This window comes from Nomascus leucogenys, chromosome 21 (genome assembly GCF_006542625.1).
Source record: "Nomascus leucogenys isolate Asia chromosome 21, Asia_NLE_v1, whole genome shotgun sequence".
NCBI lineage: Eukaryota > Metazoa > Chordata > Mammalia > Primates > Hylobatidae > Nomascus > Nomascus leucogenys.
In genome coordinates, this window is record NC_044401.1 from 38570806 (window position 1) to 38597677 (window position 26872).

General features: G+C 34.9%; 1 protein-coding gene across 2 annotated transcripts in view; it reads left to right on the plus strand.

The window, feature by feature from the left end:
- The window catches only part of ROBO1 (roundabout guidance receptor 1), a 1192968-nt gene that overhangs the window by 563951 nt on the left and 602145 nt on the right, over nt 1-26872 (plus strand). The window lies entirely within an intron of this gene.

Consider the following 26872-nt stretch of genomic DNA (forward strand, 5'->3'; position numbering starts at 1 on the left):
TGGTCATTCCCATAAGAATCAGCAAGGGCAGATCATCGTGCAATTACTAGAAAAATGAACAGCGCTGTTCACAAGAGCTTGGCAATTAATTAAATGATATGCTTGTTCATCTTGCAGGTCAAGCAGGTAATTGTGCTGAGAATTACTTTGAAATCATGCATGGTTCAACTTAGCCCTTTTGAATCCCAGGAGAGGTTTACGGGTCACACTGCATATCACACTTCTTGTGGATGGGGGCTAATACTAGCTAATCCTGTTAACATACACAGTGGGACAGGAGATAGCCGAAGATTCACATTTACATGGTACAAGCTAACATGTTCATTTAAAAGTCCTTGCCTACTTTTATTTACTTCCTCAGTATGCAACTAATATTTCATAATTATATTAGATATCACTTGACATATTTTTCAATGTCTATGATGATGTCAACTTCATGTAATATTTATGTAACTTTGTATACCCATCACACAGGTAATACTTAGCATATTTTCCCCAAAAAACAGATAATTGAAAAGTAAGAACAGATACTGATTTGTCCCTTATTGCTGAAATTTCTAGGCATTCTAAAATATAGTATCTCAAATGAATATTTAAATTAAAAAATAACTATGTTAAGAGGAATATAATACTTTCAAGAAACATACATTAGTCAGAAGCTATTTAATAATTTAACTGAATATGTTTTGTCAATAATATATGTCATATCTTCATTATTTTGGAGCAGTTTAATATAGTTTATGGATTATGGATTGGGCAAACCCTCACCTGGGAAACAAACTATCTTAACTATCCTATTCAATTAGACAATTCTTGATCTGTAAATGAATAATATTTTTTTACCTGCCTTGTTCCTGGTATCTACAGGAAAAAAAAGAAATAGATTTGGGCCTTTTCACCAATAGAAATAAATAGAAGTGTCTGTGTAAATTTGCACTGATCAATAACTTTCTTTTAGTAATATGAAGACAATAACACTTGGAAGTATTCCTTGGGACTCGAGGGAGTCTCTTTGTCTATTACATTATACAAATAAAAGATTCATTATTATTTAGAAAAACTTTCAACTGTAACACTTAAAAGCTAATATTGTATACTGTTTTATCTTGATACTCTTTCATGCAATACTTTATTTGCAATCATTTTAGAACATGAATATTTCATCATGTACTATAAATTTATTGTACCCCTCCTTGCAATAAAATAGGATTCAGTATAAGAGAGATGCATTTTGGACTCTATCCAAAAGAATTTATTTATTGTAGTTAGTACCAGTTTCAAACACTAATGCCTACAGGGTCCAGGCAGGTACTATACATGTGTGAAATGGCCTGGGTATAAGAAAATAGGAAGTGATGGGGATGGTTTGGGAGCACATGTTCCCTAAAGCCAATTCTTTCCATAGGGGCATCCTAGCATATTGCTGCCAGAGCTTTGACTTTCTCAAATGACAATAGGATGCAAAGTTTACATTTTAAATTTCCTAATTTTTAGATAGTGGATTATTTTTGTCACTCATCATGTAAGACAAATAAATACATTGAGGGAGGATATGCAAGATGCCAGGTTACATTCACTTGGGAAAGTTTCACAAGATAAAACTTAAATTGTCTATGTAGGATTTTAGTATCTACATAGCATTTTTCTGTTTTTACTACTTTATTATTTATGTAATCTTCTAAAATATAAGATTTCCTAATATTTCCCATCTTGCATTTTTATGTCTATCTCGTGTAATGAAAGTCTTCTAAATAAGATTTTAAGTAAATTTTTATTACCAGGGTATGTATACTTTGCTACCAATAGAACCATGGATTTATTATCTATATTTTAGAGTAAATTTTGCTTGGAATTCTATTAAGTATGATTGTTTAATAAGATATTTGTATAAGATAGTTTCTTAAATATATAGCAAAAACTTAATATGGTTGAAGTGACATTTATTTTAAGCCCCAAATTTCTCAGAAGAAATAAAAATAAGATACCCTCCCTCATCCCTCAAAACTCTCTTTTATATGCTTACGTTTTATCTATGTCACTACTTCTCCAATAGTGATCCATGGCTCAAGAAAGAATGTAGAAATGCAGAAATAGTCTAAGAAGAAGGCAACATAACCCACAACCCAAGATGCCAGTCTATAGGAAGTTGATGAAAATGGCACGTGTACTGGACTAAGTAGAAGAATTGAGAGCTATTTAAGAGCCATGAGTTAGGCAAGGCAACAAAGCTGATTAAATAATCTGTTGCAGAATAAGTTCCTTAGGGAAAAAATACGTTAAAATGTCAAGCTTGAGATATGACAGTCAAAGACTTTGCTGATTTTGTTTCTGAAATTGTATCTAACTTACCATAAAGGCACGTCTGAAACCAAAGTTTAATCCTGTGGTTAATTTTAGTTAAATTGGAAGTTTTAAAAAATGGAGTGGAATCTTAAATAAATATGTGTTATATTAGTTTAGGCAATCCTGCAGCTGTTCATATTTTCACTTCATAGCACGTGTCACTGTGACAAATGAAAAATATTTTCATCCACTAGGATTACTGGGTTGCTGAAAAGCAATAAACAAACTGTAACAAGAATTATGTATGTAACTGACAGTTAATCAGACTATTCACAGAGTGGTAATGAAGAGAATGAAAAGATTGGATAAAGTTTTTCCTGCTGACAAATGGTCTACATTACATTAATAATTTATTAGCTAAAATTTGTGATTATTACTGGTTAATGTGGTTAGCATTGACTTACTTTAATGATATCTTAAAAAATACAGGGCAAAACCATTAGACACTATTCCCTTTGAAATTATCTTTTTAGTAGCTTTTGTATCACCAAGATGGGTTTCTGTCAGTGAGTTTCTTTCAGAAAGGGATATAAGGCTGAAAAATGTCCCCATATTTTTTACCTTATTCCAGCTGAATATAATGGGCAGTTGTTTTAAAATTATTATTTTCTTCTAACTCACTATTAAAGTGGTGAATGATTATTTTAAATGCATCTTGAGAACTTTAGAGAGACTTCAAAATAATAGCTAAATCATGTAATACAATAAATGCAAAATTCCAGTCTATAGTGGATAGATGATATGTTAACAGATTCTATAAAATATTACTGTTTGGAGGTACTCCACAGGAAGGGAAAAGGATCCCTCGGTCAAATAAGTTTGGAAACTCAATGTAACATTACCGAACATTAGAATCAAATAGTCCTATAGTAAAGTAATGTGCTTAACTTCACTTTAAAGCTTGAATATCATTTCTTTAAATAAAATACATAAATAATCATCCAATTTTTTATGAAAATCCAAGAATAAATCATGCATGCATAATTCATATTATTATAAGAGAATATTAAGCAAGACTCAGAAATTTAAAAAACAAGAAATTGTTCCCCTCTTCCTAGCCCTAAAGCATATCTGTGACCTAAATTGCCCCTCAGATAGATGTGTCATTTCCATTCTGATAATTAGCTTTCTAATTAACCATCTACAATAAGTTGTCTAAATCTTTAAAATAAGTTTCCTTAAAAAAATTATTTGATGAAAATATTTTTAAAAGTTTATATATGCCAAAACCATTGCTTATTTTGTTTTAGAAGAATCATAAAATTAACAAATACCTAAAAGAGAATTTGTGATGAGGTCTTTGCCTGCCAAGGTATAGGATAAGAGAAAATAAGCAACAGTTAAAATTAATCTTTATATTAATTTTTTTTCTGAATTTCTAGTGATAGATTAGTGTGTATTTTATTTTCCCTTAACATCCAAAACAGTACTTTCTCCCTAACAAGGATGAGGATTTTATTTATTTAATGTAATGTTCTTATTGTGTGAATATGGCATAAATAAAGATCTAAAACCCATCCATGTCTTTCCCATTTATGGCATTTAAGGTATGGAGTTAATGCAAATTGAGCCATTTAAAGGGGGAAAATATTGTAATAAGTGTTTCCAAAACAGGCAGAAAGAATGAAAAGAACTCTGTACATACAGTAATCATACATCCACATGCTCACCAATCAGACTTTAATTTGTATGTATGCAAATAGATGAACTGAGACTGTATGTCTATTATCCAAACAGCCCTTTGTCTTGTCAGGCCGTTGAGGAGAAAGACCATAATCCTTGATGTCCTGGAGAATGTTTGCTGGTCCTCAGGGACTGACTGTCATTTAATTTAGACAACCTAGTGTCTGCCTTAGCTCTGTGTGTATTTACATATAAATTGTTTGTTGGGTCGGAGTGGGGGAGGCAGAAAGTGAAGATATATCACAAACTCTTTCCTCCAATTAGTTTATGATGTCTGCTTGCTTGTGGGGTGTGTTTTCAGCAAATAAGTGGTGTAGGCGTAAAAAGGTTATAGATGGAAGATCTCTATTTTCCCACATGTGGGACATGAGCATCAGCAAGGACACTGGTCACACGTGATCTATTTCTACACATAATGAGTGACATGATTTAACACGGAGACTTACTGCTATTTTGGCACAAGTGTACAAGTTATCAGAGCTAACGTATCCTTGTTCCAAGAAAGACTCATCAGGATTACTTGATGCTGTGTTTTTGCTCTGATTCATTAGCACTCAGTGACCCACCTGCAGATGGTCCAGCTACCTGGCCAGGCCGGGATAAAGGAATATACACATGCATTTGAGCAAAGGGAGCTTGTGTTTGGCAAAACTTTTTACAGATGTTATCACCGTCTTCTAACAAATGGGGTTTTGAACATGATGAGTTGAAATATCACCATGTTGGTTGAACAAAAAACTTGTAAAGCATTCACAAACAAAATGACGTTTTTTGGTGGAGACTGGAGTTGAGGGCGGTTAGGGCAGAGACTAAACCTCAAACTAACTGTGTTCCAGGTGAGACCATGGCAAATTGTTGTTGTTATGGTGGAAAATTCTTGATTCAGATTTTTTTCAATTCACCCACATTACAGTAATAAACAACTACAGTAATAAACAGCAGTTTATTACTGTAAATAATAGTAATAAATTAATGAAGAAAAGACAAGTGTCAAAGTATGAATTCCCAATATAGGTGTTTTTTGCTTCTCTGTAACCAAATGTTGGGTCACATAACCTAAGGGCTAAATGTGGAATGTGGATTCATTTGGATCTTGCTGTCCTCTCTTGCATGACTTTGATCAAGTTATTTAACCTCCTTGTAATTATCTGGACATCAGGCAAGATGAAATTACTGACTTGATAATATTGTAAGGCGAATTCAACGTGCTAATGCATCTAAAGTTTTTCATACAGTGCCTGGCACAGATGAAGTGTGCTCAACAAATGTTAACTTAGGGAAAAGAAAAAACAAAAAACAAAAACACTTAGGAGGTGGTTCACATATGCCAGGAGGCATGAAGGTCCAGTGCTGGTGCTTTTATTTCTGATTACTGTGTCTGTTAGTAATTGCTATATATATATATATATATATATATATATAATTTTTTTATTAACCAGATAATTACAAGGAGGTTAAATAACTTGATCAAAGTCATGCAAGGGAGGACAGCAAGATCCAAATGAATCCACATTCCACATTTAGCCCTTAGGTTATGTGACCCAACATTTGGTTACAGAGAAGCGATAAACACCTATGTTGGGAATTCATACTTCGACACTTGTCTTTTCTTCACTAATTTGTTTATTACTATTATTTACAGTAATAAACTGCTGTTTATTACTGTAGTTGATTGTTTATTACTGTAATGTGGGTGAATTGAAAAAATCTGAATCAAGAATTTTCCACCATAACAACAACAATTTGCCATGGTCTCACCTGGAACACAGCATCTCAAATCGAGTCCTATGACCATGTAAGAAGTGGAGAATAATCCCAGCACTTTGGGAGACCGAGGCAGGAGGATCACTTGAGGTCAGGAATTCGAGACCAGCCGGGCCAACATGGTGAAACGCCGTCTCTACTAAAAATATAAAACAGCAGGGTGTGGTGGTGTGCACCCGTAATCCCAGCTACTATGGAGGCTGAGGCAGGAGAATCTCTTGAACCTGGGAGGCAGAGGTGGCAGTGAGCCGAGATTGTGCCACTGCACTCCAGCCTGGGTAACAGAATGAGACTCTCTCTCACACACATGCACACACACACACACACACACACACACACATACAAAGTGGAGAGTTGTTATTTCTCTCTTCTTACTAGATTTTTACTGGGCAAAAAAAAAGCTTACAAATATTTTATACCCCAGGAAAGCAGTGGGTGGGAGAATGTTAAGATGCTAATTGTTACAAAAACTACCAGAGAGAGAGAGAAATTGATTTCTCAGGGAGAAATTAAATCTCTTGGATTTCTGAAGGCATCAGAAAAATGTAAAGCTTTCTTGTCAGGTCTTCACAGCCAGCTGATTGACTTGATTTAGTATATTTTTATTTTTTGAAGATTTATTTATGTTATTTCGACCTTCAAAGTGGTTAGAAACAGCATACAAAATGAAACATAAACAACAACATCAGTCATTAGGGACAAAACAATAGAAGAGGAAATTACCTAATTGTGAAAATTGGATGATGAATTTGACACTAAACTTCTACAATTTTAGTGTAAAAATAAATGTGCTAAATATTTATATTTTACAACTTAGATACAATTTAAGTTCAAATAAAATAATATATGGATATGTTCACTAATATGCCATGATCTAACTTGGTGAGCTTTAGCTGTCATAGACTTTTTTTTTTTTTTTTTTTCAAGACAGAGTCTTACTCTGTCATCCAGGCTGGAGTGCAGTGGCACGATCTCAGCTCACTGCAACCTCCACCTCCCAGGTTCAAGTGATTCTCCTGCCTCAGCCTCCAGTGTAGCTGGGACTACAGGCATGCACCACCATGCCCAGCTAATTTTTGTATTTTTAGTAGAGATGGGGTTTCACTATATTGGCCAGGCTGGTCCTGAACGCCTGAGCTCCTGATCTTCCCGCCTCAGCCTCCCAAGTCATAAATGTTTTTAAATAATTTTTCTTTAGGATTTAATGAGACTGGAGAAATTAAATTGGTATTCAGACCACAAGTAAGAAAAGAATTTGCTAAAGTCTACACCCAGAGCTAGACAGACCCAGAATGGGTCTAGTAAGCAAGACCTGGGTTTGGATTCATGTTCTCACACATAGTAGCTGTAAGATTTTAGGGAAGTCATTAAATCATTCCATATTTCAGTTTATTCACCCACAAAATAAATATAGTAAGAGTATCAGCCTCAAAATTTTATAGTGTTGTTGAAATTGTGACATGTGAAACAGTAAAAGGTTTAGCACAGACCTTAGCACATAATAAACTCTGATAAATGGTAGCTCTTATTATTATTTTTAGTTGGAAAAGTTGAGTGAAAACGTCCCTAAGAGACCATAGAATAAAATTTATTGAACCAATGAACACAGTATGTAATAAGTGTATATATATATGTGTGTGTATACATATACATATATATATTTCTCTACATGTTTCTTTCCAGCATATGTGAATAAAATAAAATAAAAAATTAAAATAAAAATACGTGGAAGGCAGACAGACATAAGGTAAACTAATTAGCCTTGGTTTGGTTATACAAAAACACAGGCGAAAAAGCAGCCATACCCTACATTTGTGTTTTTATGTGTTGCAAATTTAAACTTTATTTTGCAAAACAAAAGTGGGTTCGTATGTGTACATCTTACTTTAGTTGTCAGTTTTGAGGTAGGTTTAGATTTATTAGGGAAAGTTGAATTTACTAATCATGTTTAAACTAGGCCTGTTCAGTTCAGTTTTACTTCAATAAAATGTGTTTGTGGTAGAACTTTCCCAGCTTGCCCTTTTTCAACACTTAGATTTATTACACACATACACGCACATATACAATATTTTAAAGACCTGTGGAAGTCCTGAATCACATTTGAGGCCTGGTCTTTAAAATGCTGTGAAATGTACTGTGAAACTTCTATTTGTTTAGAATTGTTTATTTTATATCCCATTTACTTTCCAAGTGAACTTGAAGTGAATCACAATAGAAAAGCTAAGATATAACAGGAACATTTATATATATATATATACTCTGATATAGAGTTAGGTTACTTAAAGGAGACCCAAAAATGTAAGCTAAAGTTATTGTGTCTATTGAGCATGAATTTAAGCTTGAAGTAGTCAAGTCGAACAAGGAAACGTTGGGCTGGGTGTGGTGGCTCATGCCTGTAATCCCAGCACTTTGGGAGGTCGAGGCAGGTTGATGGCTTGAGCTCAGGAGTTTCAGACCAGCCTGGGCAACACAGCAAAACTCCATCTTGACAAAAAACACAAAAATTAGTTGGGTGTGGTGGCGCATGCCTGTAGTCTCAGCTACCCAGGAGGCTAAGGGGCAGGAGGATCTCTAAAGCCAAGAAGGTGGAAGCTACTGTGAGCTGAGATTATGCCACGGCCCTCCAATCTGGGTGACACAGTGAGACCCTGATTCGTTGTAAAAACACAAGCAAACGAGTAAACATGGTGGGTTTCATAATTATTTATACCAGGTAAAAACTAGTATATTTACTTATTTGTCTGCAAAGACCAACTTCTTCCTAAGCCTCCTAATGAATAAGTGCATCAGCATCACGCTGATCTCTAGGAAAGGTTTTGAACACCTATGGACAGTGTCTTCTTCAATAATAACTTTAACAGATGCAGAATGTGTTAAAATATTTTTAAATTATTCAAATTTAATGAGAAATTGTTGAAATTATTTTAATCTCGTGTAATATTTACTAACAGTCAAAATACTCTGCCTTTTAAAATTTGCTAGTATCAATTTATAGATAAATCTACTGGATTTTTATTTTTACGCACATTCTAATATATAGAGGCTATTACTAAAAACTTCCTGTGCCTACACCATCATCATTCTCTCTACCACATTTTAGGATACATTTTATTTTATTTTATTTTATTTTATTTTATTTTATTTTATTTTATTTTATTTTTTCTGAGACAGAGTCTTGCTCTGTTGTCCAGGCTAGAGTGCAGTGGTGAGATCGTAGGTCATTGCAGCCTCTGCCTCTGGGGTTCAAGCGATTCTCATGCCTCAGCCTCCCAAGTAGCTGGGACTGCAGGTGTCTGCCACCATGCCTGGCTAATGTTTTGTATTTTTAGTAGAGACGGGTTTCACCATGTTACCCAGGCTGGTCTTGAACTCCTGACCTCAAGTGATCTGCCCCTCTCAGTCCCTCAAAGTGCAGGGATTATAGGTGTGAGCCACCACACCTGGCCTAGGATCCATTTTTATAGTCAACAGTTTAAATATTTCACTGTTATTCACCAAAAAAGACAGTCGGTTTGATTTCAGTTTTTAGAGAAATATTTTTGAAATTGCTCCCTAAGGATAGCCTGCATTGTTGTGTATCTGATTAAATGCATACATAGAACTCCGTTTCTGCATAAATGAAAAACACGAACAAGATCTAGTCGAGAGAGGCTGAGTATTTTGTTATCAGTTGTTGGGAATAGGCCCCCAAATCTGGCCACAAACTGGCCCCAAGACTGGCCGTAAACAAAATCTCTGCAGCACTGTGACAAGTTCGTGATGGCCATGACACCCACGTTGAAGGTTGTGGGTTTACGGGAATGAGAGCACGGAACACCTGGCCCACCCAGGGCGGGAAAGCTGCTTAAAGGCGTTCTTAAACCACAAACGATAGCAGGAGCCATCTGTGCCTTAAGGACACGCTCCTGCTGCGGATAACTAGCCAGAGCCCATCCCTTTATTTCGGCCCATCCCTTTGTTTCCCGTAAGGAATACTTTTAGTTCATCTATAATCTATAGAAACAATGCTTATCACTGGCTTGCTGTCAATAAATATGTGGGTAAATCTCTGTTCCAGGCTCTCAGCTCTGAAGGCTGTGAGACACCTGATTTCCCACTCCACACCGCTATATTTCTGTGTGTGTCTTTAATTCCAAACAGAATAGCTCTGGAGCTCTCTGAAGCAACTCAAAATGCCTTTGGTAAAGTTATTTTTCAAAACTGTCCTCCCATCTCATTTCCTTACCTGGCACGTCCATCCCCCAGGCATTCCTCCTTTAAGGAACTGCTGATTCCCAAATTGGAAGACAATAATGTTTTCCCTCTTAGTAGAGTCTGAGAGAAAATGTCTCAAATTACCCACTCTGCTGTTCAAGTTTATAGTCATCTTTCCCTACACTGGGGCTGAGAGCTAGGTCATGCAGAGAGCTCTTCTCTTACAACTCTGAGCAGGAAAAGAAGTTTTGATTAGTGCTTGCCTGTGGAGAACATGAGTTTTTAAATATATTTATCTTAAAATTTATCTCATTAAATTATAAATAATACAATTATATCCTAGCTGATAGAACATATAGGCAACCAATATATATTCAAGTCTAAAAACTGATTCTAAAACTTTGAAAAATAACCACCATACAGCGTAATGATATGGATTTCAGTACCACTTGACTTGACTGACTGTCTCATATTATTCAGAAAAAAAAGCAAACATAGTAATAAAAAAAGTATAAAGAAAAACAAAAAAATTCTTTAATTATTATTTTTAGTATTAATTGCAACCTCCCGTAGCAGAACATTTTCCCCATTTTCTATTATTAACCAAAATACTCAAATTTTCTCTTATGAAGATTTTCCCATTACAAAGAGTTTAAAATGTTTTTATTTATCAATATTATATGCCTATTTTATAGTTAATAAAGCACAATTTAATTCCAGAGATAGTATGCTTGAAATCTTTTTCATGAAATCACAGGGACTAGAAATTGAAATGAAATTAGGACGTCTGATTTAGACCTGCTGCCTATATGCTCTTATATATTATGTTCACAAGCTAATCGTTCCATACACAGAAATAATTCATTTTCAACAATATTCATACAGGATTTTAAGATAATAAAACATTGGTAACAGTTAATTTTTGTTCTTCAGATACTAGGTCTTCAAAAAAAAAGAAATCTTAGCTTACTAGTTCACACCAAAGATCAATCAGAAGGTGTGCTTTTGCTCCTATCCTTCATGCTAACTTGGTGGGCTGCTTGCTGTGTGTCCTTTAGTCCTTGAGACTTCAAAGATGATCACTACCATCAGATTGTGTGTCTGAAAATTGTAGTTCTTCAACTATTTTACCCAGAAAGACTTGGAGATGAATAGATATAAGGTACCTTAGAAAAACAACAACATATATATGGCTTGCCAGTTATCTGAGCACCATGTACTGAATAGGGTGTCCTTTCCTCACTTTAATCTTATATGCTTTGTCGAAGATGAGTTGGCTGTAAATATTTGACTTTATTTCTGGGTTCTCCATTCTGTTCCATTGGTCTATGTGCCTATGTTGATGCCAGCACCATGCTGTTTTGGTAACTATAGCCTTGTAGTATAATTTGAAGTCAGGTAGTATGATGCTTCCAGATTTGTTCTTTTTGCTTGGTATTGCTTTGGCTATGTGGGCTCTTCCGTGGTTCCATATGAATTTTAGAATGTTTTTTCCAGTTCTGTGAAGAATGATGATGGTATTTTGATGGGAATTGCACTGAATGTGTAGATTCTACTCATCCATGGGCATGGGATGTGTTTCCATTTGTTTGTGTCATCTATGATTTCTTTTAGCAGTTTTGTAGTTTTCCTTGTAGAGATCTTTTGCCTCCTTGGTTAAGTATATTCCTGAGGTGTTGTTTGTTTGTTTGTTTTTGTTTTTGTTTTGCAGCTGTTAAAAAAGGGATTGAGTTCTTGATTTGATATCAGTTTGGTCACTTTTGGCGTATGGCAGTGCTACTAATTTGTGTGCATTGATTTTGTATCCTGAAACTTTACTGAATTCATTTATCAGATCTAGGAGCTTTTCGGATGAGTCTTTAGTGTTTTCTAGACATATAATCATATCATGGGCAAACAGCAACCATTTGACTTCCTCTTTTCCAGTTTTGATGCTCTTTATTTCTCTCATTTGATTGCTCATAATTTAAAAAATTTTTAAAATAAAACAATGTTGGCATGGATGTGGTAAAAAGGGAACTCTTCTACACTGCTGATGAGAATGTAAACTAGTACAACCACTATGGAAAACAGTATGGAGTTTCCTTAAAGAACTAAAAGTAGAACTATTATTTGATTCAGCAACCCCACTGCTGGGTAGCTACCCAAAGGAAAAGAAGTCATTATATAATATAAAAAAAAATAACACTTGCACATGCATGTTTATAGAAGCACAATTCACAATTGCAAAAATGTGGAACCAACCTAAATATCTATCAACCAAAGAATGGATTAAGCAAATGTGGTTACATGCACCATGGAATACTACTCAGCCATAAAAAGGAATGAAATAATGGCCTTTGCAGCAACTTGGATGGAGTTGGAGGCATTATTCTAATTGAAGTAACTCAACAATGGAAAACCAAATATCACATGTTCTCACTTATAAGTGGAAGCTAAGCTATGTGGATATATTGGACTTTGGGGACTTGGTGTGGAAGAACAAGAGGGGGGTGAGGAATAAAAGACTACATATTGGGTACAGTGTACACTGTTTGGGTGACAGGTGCACAAAATCTCAGAAATCACCACTAAAAAACTTATTCATGTAACCAAAACAAAACCACCTGTTCCCAAAACTATTGAAATAAAATAAAAAATAATTTTAAAGAGAACAATATATAAAGTATTGTGCCAATTTGAAGCCCATCTCTTCCCCACATAAACAGAGAGTAAGTTGACTTCATTGTGACTCTCTTGCTAGAAACTCTTCAGTATGCCCCTTGCCCTCCGAGTGTGGCAGAAATTTCTCGGAAAGGTTGCAGTCATTCAAGAGCTGGCTCTGGCTTCGCTCTAAACCTCATTTCTCGCAACTCTCACCTCCTCCCTAACCTACACCATGCCCCCGCCAACCACACATACACAACACACATGCATGCAGGCACACACACACACACACACACACACCCCACCACCATGACCAACAACAACAACTATATTAACTTTCTTGCAAACCCTTGCTTACATGTTCACTTTTGCTTTTAGCCTTTGCATAAATGCATCTCTGCTATCCTATCTTTCTCTTACTTTACCTCTTTTAGGTCCAAGTGAATATTCACTCTCTGTGGAAATCCTTCTTATACTCTCTCTCAAGTCATGTGTCCTTTTAATGACACCCAAATTATCTTATCTTCAAGCCTATCCAACCATTTTAAATACCTATTTGTTTATCTGACTCTGCCAAATAAGCCATTGATGCCAGTGCCCACTGCTTGTTCACCACTGTGTTCACAGATGCATATGGCATAGTAAACATTAAATTAATAACTTTTGCAAGAATAAAAAGGATGGAGGGAAGCAAAGGGGGAAAGTAAAATGAGGTCTACCAGGCATTTGGTGTCAAGTGAGACAAATAAGTAAATAAAACTTACGAGTGGGGAGGACACGTAACCTAGTCATGAGTGATACTGGAGAGAAGGCTGAGAGATGGCACAGGCAATTATCAGATTTTTGAAAACTGTTCTAAATATCATGGATAACCATATTCAAACTCCAGAAAGATCTACTTAGATTTGAGCATGGGGAACTTAGATTTGTTATCGTCAATTTTTGACATCAAGGTAATTTAATTTTTTACAAATAAAACTTTTTTTGGAGAATGTCTTTTACTAATGTTCCTAAAAATATGTCAGACATTTTTACCTCCTGAATTATTAAGAGATGATTTATCTAAATAAATTCCTTGATGTCTCAAGGTATGTTCAAGCCCCAGAATGCCATAAGTATATCAAATTCTATCTGATTACTAATGATTTAGACACTCAAAATTAGATATGAACCGAAGTTGATGGATTTTTTTTTTTTTTTCAGTTTTAAAGGTCACCAATTCAACCTGATATGAATCTCCATGTAAAAGAAATTGGGGGATTCTTTGGAAGGCTTTCACAGGGATTTCCTGGTTGTTAGAAGCAGAAAACAATTCAAACAGCTGAAATAAACATGGTTTATAAAAAAAAAAATAGAGGGATAGCATTGGCTTTTCATGCACCTAACACCAGACCAGATTCTATCCAACCTAAAAATCAAGCTCTCACTATTATCACACTGGTTTAGTCTCTCATTATAGAAATCTCAACTTTTTGGAAGAAAGAATGTGAATCATTTAACTTAGGCCATGCACTCAGCTCCAGTCCAATCAATTATGGCTGGAAAGTAGATGGAGTTTGGTGATGGTAGAATACTGAGGAATATAAAACTTGCCCTTTCTGCAATGGATTAACTTGAAAGAATTTATAGATTTGCTGGCCATGATTGACCTCTTTCAAAAAAGGTTGACAAATAAGAGGCATTGTTTTATGACATGTAAAAGTTCTTCTAATGATTTTGGAAAATGGGATTTTTCTTTTCAAACGATGTGCAAGAGACAATTTATTTATTCCAATTAAATCAACTGTTTGATCAATGTTTTCCCCACCTCTCACCCTCTGGCCCAAGATTCTATACTTAACAACAGTTTTACACTTTTTTTTCTCATGGTTCATTTACTTTAAATGAGATTTAATGTAATGCAATAATCTGAAGTTAAAAGAGACTCTGATTCAATCTTACTGAATATCGTCATGCCAATGCACTTCACATAAATTCACTTGAAATCTTTATATGTTTTTGCAAATTGAGCTCATGTAGGGGTGTCATTTTGAGAAATTTATCTGCTTATAGTTTATAGCTTCAGATTATAACATATTTTATGAATCAAGTATTTTTAATATGCAGCTAATGAAATTATCTCTAAAATAGTTTTATAACATGGTTAAAAGTAAATTATTTTCTCAAAACTAATTTATTTATTCAACATTCCTAGGAAGACTGCTTTTTCTTTCAAGAATCTGATCATTTATTTCCATTGTCATTTATTCTCAAAAGAATCAAAATTATTTTAACTATTTTTTAGTGGAAGCGATATGTTTTAAAATTTTCTGCTTGATAGTATCTTTTTTTTAACATTTTTTAAATGTTTATTCAGAACTCAGAATTTTCTCATGATTTATACTTGCATATAATTTTTATTATAACCATAAAATGACCCTGTAGTAACGATTGTACATTCTAAAGTATCTAAAAGTGTAGAATTGGTTTGTAATACAAAAGAGAAATGCTGGAGTTGATGGATACGTCTTTTGCTCTGATGTGATTAATACATAAAATTATATGCCTGTATCAAAATATGCCATACATGGCATAAAGATATACACATACTATGTATCCACAAAAATTAAGAGAAATAAGTTTAAATTTTAAAAAGAATAAAAATATAACCTATGGGAACAATATTCTTTATTAACAGTTTAAAGCCACTAGCAAAAATAATAAGGCCTCTTTCGGCTGCAAGCAACAGGGAACACCATCTGAATGAATATGCAATGATCTCTCCTTGTCCTCAGGGGATACGTTCCAAGATCCCCAGTAGATACCTGAAACTATAGATTGTACTGAACTCTATATGTACTATGCCTTAATTTCTTTTTGTTTCTTCATAATTTCACATATAGATTCATTCTTTCCATAGATCTTAGTGACTTCAGCATACAACATTTTTTCTCTTTAAGTCAAGAACTTTCACCTTTTCGCTTCAAAGAAACACTGTATGGCTCTCATTGGCTTATCCAAATTGCCAGCATGGTAGTTTTGTGCTTTAAGATTATTATGCTGGCAATTTGGATAAGCCAAATGGAGCCTTATTTGTATTAAGTAAAATAATGATTACTTGAAAACAAGGACTACAATCCCATGACAGTCAGTCTGATAACCAAGATGGCTACTAAGTGAGTAACTGGTGCGTAGCACATACAATGTGGTTACTCTGGACAAAGGGATGATTCACGTGCCAGCTGGGATTGAGTAGGACAGTGTGAGATCTCATCATGCTACGCATAATGGCACACAATCCATAATGTATGAATTGTTTATTTCTGGAATTTTCCACTTGATATTTTCAGACCACAATTGGCCACAGGTAACTGAAACCTAGGAAAGTGAAGCTTTGAGTAACTGGGACTACCGTAATCTAAAAAGGAATTTACTAGTTCACATACCTACCTAGAAATCATCCTTTAGGTGACTTCAGGTTGAGGTCTAGTTTAGACTGAAACTTGTCACAAGGACACAACTTCTTTTTTTTAACTTTCTCAAATAAGTTATCATGTTGGAAGATAGGAGCTATACCCCATCCTTACATCTACTTTCCTGATGGTACCAACCAATGTTCCAGAAATCAGTTTTGTAGACTTCCGTGGATCTCAGTTGGGTTGTATATTCAACTTTGAATCAATTACTGTGCACAGGGGATGACTGATTTCTCCAGAGTATAATTCATAAACTCCACTTCTGAGCGGGTAGTGCCCTGCCAAATACATGCCAAGAAAATGCAAGAGTGGTAGTTGTTCCAACAGATTTAGGGCTATAACCAGAAAAAAGAAATAGAGTCTACTACTGGGTATCTATTCAACAATGATGTAATTATTCAACAATGATAATCATTATTTAGTTAGCCCCATCTTATTCAGGCCCAATATTGTATATTTCTTATGCATGGAGAAAAGGTAGATAACATTATCTCCATGTTATCTGGGTGATTAAATGGACACATAGAGAAGTTAATTATTTGATCCAAAATGTTACAGTTTATAAGTAAAATTGCTAGGAATTGAGTCTCAACTTTACAATTCCCTAATCCAATCATTTATCCTCTAGAGGCCGGACATGGTGGCTCACACCTGTAGTCCTAGCACTTTGGGAGGCTGAGGAAGGCAGATCACTTGAGGACAGGGGTTTGAGACCAGCCTGGCCAACATAAAACCCCATCACTACTAAAAATAGAAAAAATTAACCAGATATGGTGGTGCGCGCCTGTAATCCCAACTACTCCAGAGGCTGCTGCACCAAAATAGCTTGAACCTGGGAGGTAGAGGTTGCTGTGAGCCATGATCACGCCGCTGCAGTCCAGCCTGGGTGACAGAGTGAGACTCTCTCTAAAATGTAACTAACTAACTAGCTAACTAACTAACTAACTAACTAATTCTCCAAGTCAAAAAGAAAGGAAGGGAGAAAAAAGAAAGTTAAAAAAAACAAAAACAAAAACAAAAAAAAATGTAACCACAAGAAAAATATGGGCCAAGAAAAGTATGTGCAAAGTTAGAGAAAAGCAATTTGCAGTGTAGGAAACTCCAAAGACTAACAAACATGAAATATGCTCAAACCCATTAGGAATTAAAGACATGCTAATTAAAACAACAGTAGCATATCACTTTACACTCATGAGATTAGCAAAAATAGAAAGCTGGACAATGCCAAATGTTGGAAGGAGTTGTAGGAAATGGGAAGCCTCCAGCACAGAGTGTAGAGTTGTGCAGTCATCCTGAAAAGCAATCTGTGGCAGGTCTTAATCCAATTAAGTTCACATACCTGCTATATTCCCACAACCCACTACAAAGCATGTCCCAGAAAAATCCTCACACAGGCTGTGACGGAACACATATAGTAATGTTCTTCATCATGTTATTTGTACTAACAAGGGTTTAGAGACCATGTAGTCAGCCGCCACTGGGGAATAGATAAATAAAGAATAGAGGTTACACACTAAAGAATACCTCATTAGAGTTAGAGGCAACACACTAGATATTCATACAGCCATGGTTACACATGGGCATACTTTTTTCTATACAGTTAGATAAAAGAAATAAGTTCTGGTATTTGATAGTTCAGTCGGGAAACTATAGTTAACAATAATTTATAAGATATTTCAAAATAACTGTAAGGGAAAAATTGTAATGTTCCCAAAACAAGGAAAAGATAGAGGTTTGAAGTGATGAATATCACAATTACTCTGATTTGATCACTACACATTGTATACAGGTATCAAAATATCATATATACCTCAAAAATATGTACAACTATCGTACATAAATACAAGAGTTCTAAAACACAGTGCTGAGTGAAAAAGAATAAGAAAAATATCAAATCTATAACAAATATTTCTGCCTATTAAAACACATGCACTCAATATCACAACATTTTAAAATAACAAATGAAAATAAAAGGATACCAATCGCACACATTAGGATGACATCCTGAGTAGCGGGTGGCATTGGCAAAAGGGAATGTAGCATGGGAATAGAAAGAAACAAATAAATAAACCCAGTATAAGATGGGCTTTGCACCACCAATGATGTTACTACGATATCCCGGTAACTACGGAGTATAAGTCACCTAACCCTCTGCACCTCTGGTGCAAAAACAAAACAGTGCAAATCATGAACTGTTATGTACATAGTGGTTCAAATAGAAGAAAACCAGTTTCATTGATTTTCAAATTGTTCACCATATACACTTCTCTATATGAGTTAAATTGAATTCCTTGAAACAGTAAGCCTGCTCATATCTAAAATCTAAATTCCCAGACAAAAATCCATGCCAAAATTCACTTGGGAACATTAACCTAAGTTCAGTATCCCTTTCAGAGGGACTTCTCAAATTTCAAGGAGTTTGTAACCCACTTGACTCCATAAAGAGCCAGTCTACTGAAGCTGGCTATTTATAATGTTGAGTTATCTGTTTAACAGAAAGGAAAGTTCTCTTTGATTTCTAATAGAGATAAACCCTATCCTGGGAATACTGTTGCTTGTGGTTATAAAAGTCTTAATGATTCAGGGCTGTTGCCTTTTGTTGTGCCAATTCAGGCACTTTATGCTCCCAGACAAACCGCTCTCAGCAAGATGGCTTTGATATAGAACCACTGATATTCAAATATCAAAATGTAACTCTTTGGCCGGGCAATAACCCTGCATGTGGGAAGCTTGGATGCGATTTCCAGATCTGCTTTCTTGTCCTTGTAGCTGCTGCATCTGGAAATGATACTTGTAGTTCTGGTAATATTCCAGTCTGTCACAGGATATTTTACCCAAATTTTCAGTGTGCTCTGCAATTTATTAATCCTTGCAACACCTATAGGAGGTAGGTAGATATTTTTTTCCCCCTTGAGGAACTAAAGCAATTGAGAATGCAAATGAGAATTACACAAGGCCAGGCAGCTGGATGAGAGGGTGGAGGACAGTCCTTTGCAGTTAGGAGAAAAGCGAATCCTATTAAATTGTGAACTCATTTGACACTGCCATTAAGCACATTTTAAAGGAAATTTTATAGTTTGTGAATGAAAAACAAGGTTTTGGAAACCAAAATTAATTGAGGCTTAAGGAACTAAAAAATAAATTTTGATATTAAACTATATTTCTTAAATATTCTGCATATTCCAATTTGTTGGGTTTAATAAGTAAGACTACAAGTAAACACCAAAATTTTGAAATAAAAGCTTGAAAGCATATGGGCCATGCTGGTACCTATAGCTTGGGTATATAACAACTTCTTTGAAAGTATTTCTCCTTTTTTTTTTTTTTTGAAATGAGTGACTTTTTGCTTCTATCTGTTTCTTTTTAATCATAGTTGATCTCAACTCCATTTCTGATTTTTTATGAAGATTAATAGAATGTTCCCAATTGTTCATGGGCATTTTGTTCATGATCACTGATGAATCGTGGAAGTGATAATATAAAAGTCAAAGAGTGAATTTTTCTCATTCATTGATAACCCTTTTCTGTGAGTTTATATTTGATCCAGATTCATGTAGATTCTGTTAGATTCCATTAGATTATTTTTAGGCTTCATGTGTAAAATCCAGGGATGTTTGCAGGTGATCTTTAAGTACCATCTAGGTTACTCATTTATTCTACTAATAAATATTTACTGAACTTACTGTATTTTAACCAGTGTTCAAAAACTAAAGGTACCAAAAGTGAATGAGAAACGATCCTGTAAAAATAAAATTTGTTATTGATATTGGAGGATTCAAGCAAAGAAACAGCTAATTAAAGTAGAGTAAATGAAAATAATACGGCATTCAACGAATTTAAGAGGGCTGCCGCCTAGACTTGAAGGATCATGGATGGTTTCACAGAAGAATGGACGTCTACAATGAAACCTGAAGGGCAAATAAGAGTTATCAAGGCAAAGAAGGGAAATTGAGGGATGGAATACTACTAGCAAGGAGAACATTTGTAAAGTTTCACAATTATTATATAAAAGAGCCAACCTGATAAATAATAATTATATATTATATAACATACAATTATCAATAGATGTAGATATTATATAATACTATGCAATGAATAATTGCTATTACAACAATAATACCTAGTATTTATGAATATTTATTAGGTGCTAAGTGCTGTAGTTTGTACTCAGAAAACATTATCTCCAATTCTCCTCACAATAGCCCTCTGTAAAAGGTTATTATGCTGATTTTTCAGTTGAGGAAGATGAGGACTAGAGTTATTCATAATTCGTCCAATGTTACAATCCAGAAAACAGGAAGATCTGACATTTAAGACTTGGTCTGGCCAACTCCAAAGCCCCAGATGTGGTTCAGAGCACAAATGTGGAGACACTGCTTAAGCAGCTTTCTCACTGTGTGAAATTGAAAATCTTTATTGGCCTTTGCTTGCCTCAGTCTCCCCATTAGTAGATAGCATTTGTGATACTACCTTCCCCATAGAATTGTTGTGAGGACTAAATGAGCTAATACACATAACATATTTAATAGAATATGTGCTTTACGTGAGCACTATAAAAGTACTTGTTATTGTTCTATTTGTATTAAACCTTAGAAACATATTATCTCTACTGACAGAAAAATAAACTGCAAAGGTGACAGTGTCAAATGATAAGACCAGGACTATCTGAAAGGTTTGCAGTTTTATTATGAGAACTATGGTAGTTCACTGAGGTTTTAAACAGTAGAATTAAAAATTAGTAAAGCATTTTAAAATATCGTCTTGGCTATAAACAGAAGACTATTAGATGGTTTTTACAGGCATCCAGGCCTATGATGATAATGTCCAGAATAGGATATTAAGAATGAGGATGAGAAGAATAAGGAAAGGATATCTTTTGTGGCCATATTAACAATGTAGGAATTAGACATATATTCAATGTAAAATATTTCCTACAGGATCCGGAATTTGCTGTTTTCATTCACAAGAAAATTTCACCTATTTAGAACCGTTAGCACATCAGCCATTTTATATAGCAAAGACATAATTTAACAAAAACAAATATGTCAAAGTGATTCATAAAATGCAAAGCACTGTCACTTTCCTGAGAGCTAAGCATTTAACTATAACTACAAAAGATTACTTTTATATGTTTTTGAACTAAGCTTGTCTAAAATGTGTTTTTCTCTTTATTTTACACATTTAAGAATATGACTAAACGTTGTTTGGTTATCACACAGTTAATGGACTTTTCATGCTACGTTAGAGTACATGCCATTCTCTGGCCAAAAATTGCACATCCACATTTTTGTGTGATTTTATTGCTTCTGGAAACCTCTTTGCTCACTCCTACCCACTCTCAAAGTTTCTACTTAATTCGCACTTCTTTGTAACACTGTCCAGGCTGTGTTTTCTTATTACAGTATGTAATATTTAACTTTCCTTCTTTTATGCCTAATACATCTAGATTGATAAGAGTTAGCAAAATTAAGGTACCAAGAATCATATATATAAAATATATATATTTTTTAATCCTGAAATGAAATTCTCTAAATGTTATTGTTTTCTATCAATAGCTAACAAAAACAAAAATAAATAAATAAATACCTATTTTTTGCAAATACATTTTTATGTAATAAAGTCTGTCAAGGGTGGTCCTTAAATTCAGAATTACATTGTGTGAATTTAACTGACCTTTCTCATCTTCCTCGACACACACAAAAATTGCTAACCACAAGACTGCATTGAATTTGAATTTAAATGGTGACTAATCCTTTTCTGTTTCCACTCATTACAATACTTTTCACTTCCTGCCTTCACCTGCTTTGACCCTTTACATAATTATTTCTCTGCTTTGCTTCATATAAATGGCTCTGCTTTTTCTCTTCCTACAGTTACAGCTTTGATGGTCCTCCTTATTTTTTATCTCTCTCCTTTGATATTTGTTTTTACTTTATACTTCCCTTTTGTTCCATCCTTACAGTCAGAATAACCATTCGAATTTAATCTAAATAGCTCTTAGACTTTAAAGAAATGTAGAAAATATTGCATTATTCACCCTCACTTTATTCAGTACAGGGCAAGATCTCTTTACCATCGCCATAAAAAAGTTTATACAAGTAAAACAAGTAGCTGAGTTTTAACTAAAATTTTATACTGATTGTGACAGTAATGTACTACAATTGAATCCTCAAGCCACATAGAAAAATATGTCACATCCTAAAAATGTGTATCTCATTAGATTACAATAAGATTCTAAAACTATACATCTCATGGAAATGTTATTTTAACTACTGTGGCATCCAGGAAGAAAGGATAGAAACAAACAAACAAAAATGGTAATTGGGTTTTATTTTTTATTTTTTTATTTTATTTTATTATTATTATACTTTATGTGGAGAAATAGGAACACTTTTACACTGTTGGTGGGACCGTAAACTAGTTCAACCATTGTGGAAGTCAGTGTGGTGATTCCTCAGGGATCTAGAACTAGAAATACCATTTGACCCAGCCATCCCATTACTGGGTATATACCCAAAGGACTATAAATCATGCTGCTATAAAGACACATGCACACGTATGTTTATTGTGGCACTATTCACAATAGCAAAGACTTGGAACCAACCCAAATGTCCAACAATGATAGACTGGATTAAGAAAATGTGGCACATATACACCATGGAATACTATGCAGCCATAAAAAATGATGAGTTCATGTCCTTTGTAGAGACATGGATGAAGCTGGAAACCATCATTCTCAGCAAACTATCACAAGGATGAAAAACCAAACACCTCATGTTCTCACTCATAGGTGGGAATTGAACAATGAGAACACATGGACACAGGAAGGGGAACATCACACACTGGGGACTGTTGTGGGGTGGGGGGAGGGAGGAGGGATAGCATTAGGAGATATACCTAATGCTAAATGATGAGTTAGTGGGTGCAGCACACCAACATGGCACATGTATACATATGTAACAAGCCTGCACGTTGTGCACATGTACCCTAAAACTTAAAGTATAATAATAGTAATTGGGTTTTAAAGTTATGTAACCCTTGATCCAAACACACATCAAAGATTGAGCCACTCATACGAAGATAAATCATCAGGAACACGTTGAAGAAGGTGAATTAATACACCTACCTGAATGAGAGACAATTTGTAAAATTCCAGTTGGAGCCATTTCAGCATTATTAAGGAGTCAAAGTCAGTTCTCCCAAACATCCCAGTAGACACAATGATTAAAAATTACAAATGGTTTGAAGTGCCTACTTTGGTCATTTCTCTTCTTAGAAATGTCTTGAGTCTTCTGTTCATTAAAAATATTTTAAAATAATAAACTATAAATTTTCTATATTTGAGCATGTTGTAATATTTCAATGTTTTAAATCTAACCAGTGAGAGGAATACAAAACAACTTTAATTTTGCATGAATTTTTTATAAGCCATTCAAGGACTACTTCATTTATTAACTTCCATTCTTTTAATTGTCACATATCTATATAAAAGATAGGTGTACAAAAACTGGCACAAGACAGGGATGCCCTCTCTCACCACTCCTATTCAACATAGTATTGGAAGCTCTGGCCAGGGCAATCAGGCAAGAGAAAGAAATAAAGGGTATTCAATTAGGAAAAGAAGAAGTCAAATTGTCTCTGTTTGCAGATGACTTGATTGTATACTTAGAAAAGCCCATCATTTCAGCCCAAAATCTCCTTCAGCTGATAAGTAACTTCAGCAAAATCTCAAGATACAAAATCAATGTGCAAAATTCACAAGCATTCCTATACACCAATAATAGACAAACAGAAAGCCAAATCATGAGTGAACTCCCATTCACAATTGTGACAAAGAGAATAAAATACCTAGGAATCCAATTTACAAGGGATGTGGAGTACCTCTTCAAGGAGAACTACAAACCACTGCTCAAGGAAATAAAAGAGGACACAAACAAATGGAAGAACATTCCGTGCTCATGGATAGCAAGAATCAGTATCGTGAAAGTGACCATACTGCCCAAAGTAATTTATAGATTCAATGCTATCCCCATAAATCTACCACTGACTTTCTTCAAAGAATTGGAAAAAACTACTTTAAAGTTCATGTGGAACCAAAAAAGAGCCCACATAGCCAAGACAATCCTAAGCAAAAAGAACAAAGCTGGAGGCATCACGCTACCTGACTTCAAACTATAGTATAAGGCTACATTAACCTAAACAGCATGGTACTGGTACCAAAACAGATATATAGACCAGTGGAACAGAAGAGAGGCCTCAGAAATAACACCACACATCTACAACCATCTGATCTTTGACAAACCTGACAAAAACAAGCAATGGGGAAAGGATTCCCTATTTAATAAATGGTGCTGGGAAAACTAGCTAGCCATATGCAGAAAGCTGAAAATGGATCCCTTCCTTACACCTTATACAAAAATTAACTCAAGCAGAGTTAAAGACTTAAATGTAAGACCTAAAACCATAAAAACCCTAGAAGAAAACCTAGGCAATACCATTCAGGACATAGGCATGGGCAAAGATTTCATGACTAAAACACCAAAAGCAATGGCAACAAAAGCCAAAATTACCAAATGGGATCTGATTAAACTAAAGAGCTTCTGCACAGCAAAAAGAAACTATCATCAGGGTGAACAGGCACCCTACAGATTTGGAGAACATTTTTGCAAGCTACCCATCTGACAAAGGGCTAATATCCAGAATCTACAAAGTACTTAAACAAATTTGCAAGAAAAAAACAAACCCATCAAAATTGGGCAAAGGATATGAACAGACACTTCTCAAAAGAAGACATTTATGCAGCCAACAAACTTATCAAAAAATGCTCATCATCACTGGTCAATAGAGAAATGCAAATCAAAACCACAATAAGATATCATCTCACTCCAGTTACAATGGCAATCACTAAAAAGTCAGGAAACAACAGATGCCGGAGAGGATGTGGAGAAACAGGAACACTACACTGTTGGTGGGAGTGTAAATTAGTTCAACCATTGTGGAAGACAGTGTGGCGATTCCTCAAGGATCTAGACATAGAAATTCCGTTTGACCCAGCAATCCCATTGCTGGGTATATATCCAAAGGATTATAAATCATTCTACTATAGAGACACATGCACACGTATGTTTATTGCAGCACTGTTCATGATGGCAAAGTCTTGGAACCAACCCAAATGTCCATCAATGATAGACTGGATAAAGAAAATGTGGCACATATACACCATGGAATACTATGCAGCCATAAAAAGGATGAGTTCATATCCTTTGCAGGGACATGGTTGAAGCTGGAAACCATCATTCTCAGCAAATTATCACTAGGACAGAAAACCAAACCCTGCATGTTGTCACTCATAAGTGGGAGTTGAGCAATGAGAACACATGGACACAGGGAGGGGAACATCACACACCAGGGCCTATCTAGGGTGGGGTGCTAGGAGAGAGATAGCATTAGGAGAAATACCTAATGTAAATGATGAGTTGATGGGTGCAGCAAACCAACATGGCATGTGTATACCTATGTAACAAACCTGAATGGTGTGCAGATGTACCCCAGAACTTAAAGTATAATAATACAAGAAAAGGTATATATTTACTAGTTATCACACAGGAATAGGGAAAAACAGTATAATTTAAGCAAACTATGTAGATAGTCACACCACTGAAAAACAAAACACCAGATTAAGGATATTTAAAAACATGGTATCGTCCAATTAATGCAAACTCAGAGAGAGAAAAGCCTTATCTGAAGCATTCAAAGACTAGGAATAGTTTGAAATATTTTTTCTATCCAGATATCACATATTTGAATATTCTGTATTTTAAAAAATAAAGGGTTAACCTGGAGCAGCTAATAATTTCCATGGATCCTGCCAGCTGATAGTCTGCAAGTGTTGGATTTAAAACCACAGAAAGACAAGTTAAAAAGCAGGTTGATCGTTAGTAGTTACATGTTCCAAACTCTTCTCCTGTGAGGCTCAGCTTCATGTCTTTATGTTGTTCTTTTAAAAATATCATTCTATTTGCTTTTGACAATCAATATGACTAAAATTGGATAGCCATTGTAGTCACTATAAGTTAACTCACTAGCAAGTCTTGAGAAGAACTCTGTGAGACCTCCATATAGTTAGCTGTACTAATTTGGATTGTGAAAATGTTTTTATTCTCAATCACTCACTCTTTTGTTTCCATGCTCTTTATTTTCTCTCTCTTTCTTTTTTTCTCTCTCTCCCTCCCTCTCTCTCGGTGCGTGTGCCTGTGTGATGGATTAATTTTCTAGGAATAGTCTTCGTCCCACCTCATCTTTTTCTTCCCTTTTCTCCGACTGAAAAAAAAAAAAAAAAAAAAACCCTTCTCATCCTTGTAGCTCTATGTGAAGTGATAGATGCCATCTTTTCTGAGAAAACCACCAAGTATCTTGGAAAGATAGAAACCTTTTCCACAATGTATCCTTATCCATCACTTACGTTATTGCAGTCTGGCTTATACCATTATTGCTGGCATATATATTTAGGTTTCTAATTAAACTGAAATTCTTTCAGGGAAAGACTATGACTTCTCATCTTTTTGTCCACTATGCTTTATTCAATGCTTGGCATGAAGTAGGTGCTCAATAAGTCCTTAGTAAATAATTAAATTAATGTGTCTGTTAATTAACAACCTGTTTAGTATTCTAGAGATGTAAAAAATGTTTTATGATCTCCTTTTCCTGACATTTGCAGCTCACAATTAATAGAAAAGATATACATTAATAAATAAACTATAAGGGAAGGTAATCTGAATTTATTTAAA